The sequence below is a fragment of the Apodemus sylvaticus genome, chromosome X (assembly GCF_947179515.1).
Source record: "Apodemus sylvaticus chromosome X, mApoSyl1.1, whole genome shotgun sequence".
Classification (NCBI taxonomy): domain Eukaryota; kingdom Metazoa; phylum Chordata; class Mammalia; order Rodentia; family Muridae; genus Apodemus; species Apodemus sylvaticus.
Genome location: NC_067495.1, coordinates 110,513,876 through 110,520,527, shown reverse-complemented (window position 1 = coordinate 110,520,527; position 6,652 = coordinate 110,513,876).

The window sequence follows — 6,652 nt, the reverse complement described above, 5'->3', positions numbered from 1 at the left end:
GGATCTAAAGTTCAGGTGCTAGAGTACCTAGTGACACTCTTCTGCCTCAGCAGGCTGCGAATATGGCAGCAGGGATTTTCTCCCTCTGTTGGTCTCGAGGCAGGACACAGGCCCCAAGCCCGGTGGACTGGCAGACGAACCGCCTATGTGCTCAGTTCTTGGGTGCAGGCAGACCCTTGGTGGTTTGCACCCTGAGAGATCTAAAGCTTAGGGTGATACAGTTTCTAGTGATGCTCTTCTGCTTGGCAGGCAGCGAATATGGCCGTGGGGATTCTCTGTTAATCTCTTGAAATAAGACCTTGTTATAGATTGCTTTTAGAAGCATTAGGGTATTATAATTGTGCAGGATTCATGAAATATCCCCCATTCTGAGGCTGAGCAACATAATGCATGCAAAACAAGGTGAACACAATGTAAGAGCCTGGGTACAATATTATCTACAGGAAATGACAAGGTCCTTGTCATCTTGAAGGCTCACCAGTAGGGATTCTGTGCACAAGATCTTTATCAGATGAGTCACTTTTCATTTTGTCATGGATGGGGCAGGGGGCCATTGGGCCCAACCCTTTCATGGGTATGTATTGCTAGTTAATGGTTGCTGGAGGAGACATTGTCTTTAGTGGTAACCCTTTAACCATGCTTCTGTGAGCAATCAGAAACAGGTGAAGATGAGTTTTAACGCGACAGGAGGTAGGTGAGAGTGGGGAAACGGTAACAAGCAGGCTAATAGCGATGAAAATGATCAAAATGCATGCCATAATACATAATGAACAATTAATATAAGCTTATAAATATTTAACACCCAGGAATTTAAAAATTTTCAAATGTTAATGACAAAACTGTTATTTGACTTTTCATCTGTGTTTTCACCTCCTTAAAATTACTCTATCTTCTTTATATATATATATATATATATATATACATATAAATATATAATAAGTCATGATTTATTATGTATATCTATGTACATACACACATATGTATATGTACACGCATATGCATATGTATATATTTTGTACAAAGTCTCAAACAATACTATGTGTAGGGGTCATAGCATTTACCTTTACTACATCAAATGAAATTCGGTAAGTATGAACCAGGAGCACAAACTTTTTTTCATCTAATTTCCCTGATGACAGAACTAGAAATTGTTATCAAAAGAAATATAAAAGAATCATTAGGTAACCTTAGAAGGTACTTTAGAGACACCATTTATTAAAACAAATGCCATATGGCTTTTGTATTCAGTCTCGGGGAGAGGGAAGCTTTCCCCACCAGTTTGAAAAGGTGTATGACAAGCCTTTTCAATGCTGACAGCACTCTGGCTACAACCTACTTCTTATGGTGGCACCTGCCAGGGAAGCCCACACTAGACAAACATCTGAGAATTAGTTCTCAAATGGAAGACAAACTGTGATTTTTTCCCCTCAAAATTGCTTGTTATAATGTTAGTAAGCACAATCACATGATGAATAGCATATGTCTCGAATGGATAACTAAGTCTTTCTACTTCATGAGATTAAACTGTTGCATCAGAATTCTAAGTAATTTTGGAATACATTGAAAGGTACAGGTGGGTCTATAATATATTGCACAACTTCCACTATTCTCATGTGGATGTAGTATCTATGCTTGGGTCCATTCTATTTTCCTCATATGGCAACAAGTATTTATCTGTCTGTTTTAATTTATGAGGTATAAGCATGGATGAAAAACTGAAGCTTCAAACATCTTTGTTAGTTTGATTCATTAGAAGACCCTTGATGTAGTTTGGAATGCATTATAGAAAACATCTCTTGTTCTGATTTTTCTCAGAAATTTGTAACTGAACCATACAAACTAACTGTACAAATTTCCTATATTGAGATAGCAGCATGCAAAACACAAAAGAATAGAGAAAATTTTCTATATTTTGGTAATAATAATTAAATTGGAGTACTAGGTATAGTGGTACATGCCTGGGATTCTAGTACATAGGAGGGGGAGGCAGGAGTACTGGTATTTGAAGGCTAGCCTTGGATATATAGTATACTGAAGGACAATTTGGGGTATTCAAGATTCTATCACAGAAAATGAAAAACATACAAAAAATGTAATTGTAAAAAAATCTTTGCAATCCCTAAAAGCAATTGTATAATCACACACACATATATATAAGGATACTGATCAAGGTTTTGATGCTCCCTTTTTCTGTATGTGACAGGCATACAGACTCTTCCCTGAAGTTTGTAAATTATCCTGTTATATGGTCAGTCACAAGTAGTCAAATTAGTCAGAGGCAACTTCTTCAATGAGTACATGAGGATTTGGTTTCTTTTCTTTTCTTCTTCTTCTTCTTTTTTTTTTTTTTTTTTTTTGGTAGTGTTCTGATGCTGCAGATCAAATTCTTGCCCAGAACTTTATTTCTCAAGCAAAGTGCAAGAAGTTCTTTTGTATTTTCCATATTTTGTCAAACCACCCACAGCTTCAATTATGTCTGATTGTTAACTGTGGCACTGTTCTCTGTCATTTTTCAAAGCAGAGCAATTTCTCAGAGACTGTCTAAAGGATATTATAAGTCTAAAATCTTGTAACAGGTAAATTAATCTCAACTTATTTATTGTATAAGAAGTATCGAAACCAGAAAATCTTCTTTATGAAACATCATTTTGATAAGGTTGAAGAGAAATAAAAAATGCCATAGTGCAAAAGGATCAAATGTACAGAGCATAGGAAAAGTTAGTTTTTGAATATAATATTATTACATGGTATTTATTCTCCTTCAATTTTGCATACTAATGATGAATAAATTTCAGATAATACAGAATATGCATATAATGAATATGAAGAGTGTGGTATGGAATATCAAAACAGCATGTAATTGTTGTCATTCTCTACATTAGGTTACAAAGATGATGTTCAGAGACCAACAATCATATCTGCATTCTCTGCAGATCCTTAAAATGAAACAAGGGGAAAATGTCATGGCCTATTCAAAGAAATAAGAGAAAATAAGCCTGTTAGAACGGGCTTGGGAGACCTTTTCAAGTAGTAGATCAACAACCTTAAGTTTTGATGGAAATTAGAATTTTTAAATAACATTAAACCTTGAAGACAGACATGTGAGCCTTGTAGCAAAAATTATAATTAGAATATGTAGCTGTAACGTAAACTTGACTGCATTATATTCCTGATACTGTGGTGTGTGTGTGTGTGTGTGTGTGTGTGTGTTTAAAGAGAAAAACAAAAGAATTCTGATTTTACAGGTTTCAAGAGAAGTTTGCCAATCATGAGCAAAATAAAAGTCTTTACAAGTAAAGGTTCCTTATCTTGGGCCTAGAGCAGTGCTTAGCCTTGAACATATGTGGGCAAAAGCTAGAGGAACTACATGCTTGTTTTAGCTCATAGTGTCTAGGAGTTCAGTGAAGAGCAATGGTGCTCTTTGTATATACTATGGAATGAAGTGCATTGCTAAATTCCTGTGAAGACACCCCAATAAATAGCCAGGGATAGGATCCTTGGAAGAAAATTTGGTTTCTATGAGGTTATGAATGTGAAATTATCACAATGAGAATCAGTGCTTTTTTGAGAAGAAAGTAGAAACAGGGAATTTCCTTCCCTTATTGAAGAACAGAGAAAGAGGGGAGGGGAAGGGGGAGGGGGAGGAGAGAGAGAGAGAGAGAGAGGGAGAGAGAGAGAGAGAGAGAGAGAGAGAGAGAGAGAGAGAGAGAGAGAGAGAGAGAGAGAGAGAGAGATTTTTTGCAGATTTTGCCTCTGGCTCGTTTCTGTGCATGATTTTAGGTTTTTGCTTTTAAAGTAGAGTTTTTGGTGAAAATGTTTCCTTCACAAAATTTATTTGAATTGGAGAGTATATACGCATTGGAAAGTATTAGCTTGGTGTTTCTGTGGGACTCTAGGTATTCAGATGTAGATTGCATGTTCAGATCCTCATGGACTGGCTGAGACTCTTTCTTCCAGTTCTCTGTAAGGTTCCAGACTCACAGTTTACATACTGTAGGCTTTTTCATCAACCCAGACTTCATTGTCTTTCTCAACATGACAAAACCTTTTGTGGCTGAAGCACCTTTGACAATAACTCCCTCCATTGCTTCATGACAATGGTTCTTTGCCATGTGTTGGAAGTAATCTTGTTTTGTTCCTGTGAAAAACTTAAAAATAAAATCTGAGAAAGGCCAGCAAGGACTTACAGTTCCTAAATCTTCCTTTTCTCTTTACACAGATTAGTAAATTACATCAGGTTGTGAGGTTGAGATCCCTTCAGTGAGATGAGACAAGAAAATTTCTCCTTATGTTAAGGATAAAACTTAAGAGCCATTTAGACTCTGATGTGTTGCTAGCCTATTTGAGGTTCTAGCACAACCTTTATGTAAAAACAACTGCCACTTCAAGATACTTTTGCTCTCTGTGTGTTCCTTTACGTGACACTGAGCTTCTGTTTAGCACATGTTTAAATTGAAAACATAAGGCTTAGCATAAGTTTTCAGAACATTTCTTGACTTAGTCATAGTCTCTACCTTCTGTGACAATAAAATAAAATAAAATTTAAAAAAAAACACCCAATAGTGAAACATCATAAGTTGACTGTTGCTTCGGAAAGCGCCCTCTGGGGCCATCATCTCCTGATAGTTCATATTATTTAATGTGTTTCTCATGATGAGAGGGATCTTGGCTCCATTTAAAATGATGTATCTCCTGAAGGGCAAATATGACAGCTAAACTGAGTGTGAATTTAAGAGAAGAGAAAGAAACTGAAGTGAAACTAAAATGAATGTTTAGATTTGGACACATGTTCCTTTAACACAAGTATTAAATATGTGATCTCTATTTGGTTATACAACAACTATGCAAAAAAAAGTTTATTAAGTCAGGGCATTGTTTCTTGGTTACTGATTATGATGGAAGTATCCAGCCTACTGTAGGCAATGCCATGCCTGAGCAGGTGGTCCTGGTGTGCATAGCAAAGCAGACTGAACAAGCTAGAAGGAAGACACTAGAAGTAATGTTCTCCTGTTGTTTCTAGTTCAGTTTCAGCTTTGGCTTCCTACAAAGATGGATACTAACCTGTGTGCCAAATGAACCCTTTGGTCACCAGATTGTATTTTGTCATAGTGTTTATCACAGCAATAGAAAGTGAACTAAGTCACATGGGTAGCAGAGGACAGCCATGTTGGATATCAAAGGGAGGAGAAGCCCTTGACTTATTGCCCCAGGGTAGGGGAATACCAAGTCAGGGAAGTAGGAGTGGGTAGGTTAGTTAGCAGGGGGTGGGAGGATTGGATAGGGGGTTTTCAGAGGGGAAATGAGGAAAGAGGATAGTATTTGAAATGTAAATAAAGTAAATATGTAATAAAAATAAAGATATTTGAGAATGAGTGGGACATCTGAGTGTCTAGATGCTGTGGAAACAGAGTGGTAGTGGTTATTCATGTATATAGAATTTACATATATACAATTATCATAACCTTAAATAAAAAGAGTAAACTAAGGTACTTCTACATCAGTCATTCCATTGCTACACAGGGGTGCACATCTGGTGGGTTCAGTCATTATTGAAACTCACACAAGTAACATCTCAGTAAGTCAGCTTGGACTTGGTGGTCATGCCCCAAATCCCAGCAACCAGGAAGCAGGGACAGGAGACTCTCTACTTAGAGGCCAGAATATAGAAGTATTTTCTGTAGCTATGAAAGCTAGCTTGGAGAGATGTATTAGGATTCTCTAGAGAAACACAACTGAGAGAACACACCTGTGTGTGTGTGTGTGTGTGTGTGTGTGTGTGTGTGTGTGTGTGTGTGTAAAATATATATTTATATGGGAATTTCTTTGCAGGTTGTTTTTCAATTAGTCCAACAATGGTCATGTACCAGTGGAAATCTAAGAATTCGGTAGTTATTCAGCCCCTGAGCCTGGATATTTTAGCTGGTCTTCAGTATATATTGGAACTGAAAAGAAGTAGGCTATATTGTCTTCAAAGGAATGAATTTGTCAGCAAAATAATGGCAGGCAGAAGAAAGGCATCCTTCTTCTATAAAGGCTCTACTACAAGGTATGGCCCAAGGTTAAGGTAGATCTTCCCACTTGAAAAGATCTGCATTTAGGATGGGTCTTCTAACTTCAAATGGTTCAATCAAGAATAACCCCTCACAGGTATATCCATCAATTTTGTGTTTGGTTAATGTCAGATATAGTTCAGTTGCCCCAGCAATAGATATTACAGTGTCTCTAGTAAATAGCTCTGATTATCTAGGAACTTTGTAGACTAGGTTGGCCTTAGACTCACAGAGATCCACCTGCCTCTGCCTCCTGTATGCTGGGATTAAAGGCATGACACATCACGTCTGACCCTTCTATTTTTAAAACTACATTAGTAAATGATATAATTCAGAAAACTGTTGTTTGCATGAGCATGCGTGCATGTGTGAATGTGTGTATACATTTCTTAGGGAGTAAGTCTCATGAATAGTCTATGTGAGGAAATATCTAGTTACCTGAAATCTGTATGAACAGCCAAATAGGAATAGAAGCATTCTTTCTTCTATTCAGATTTTAATTAATCTACATTTCTTCTCTTTAGTCCACAGCAATAGCACATAAAATATTTTATTCAACATTCATATTTAATGTGGTATTACAAATAATCTAGATGTTAATA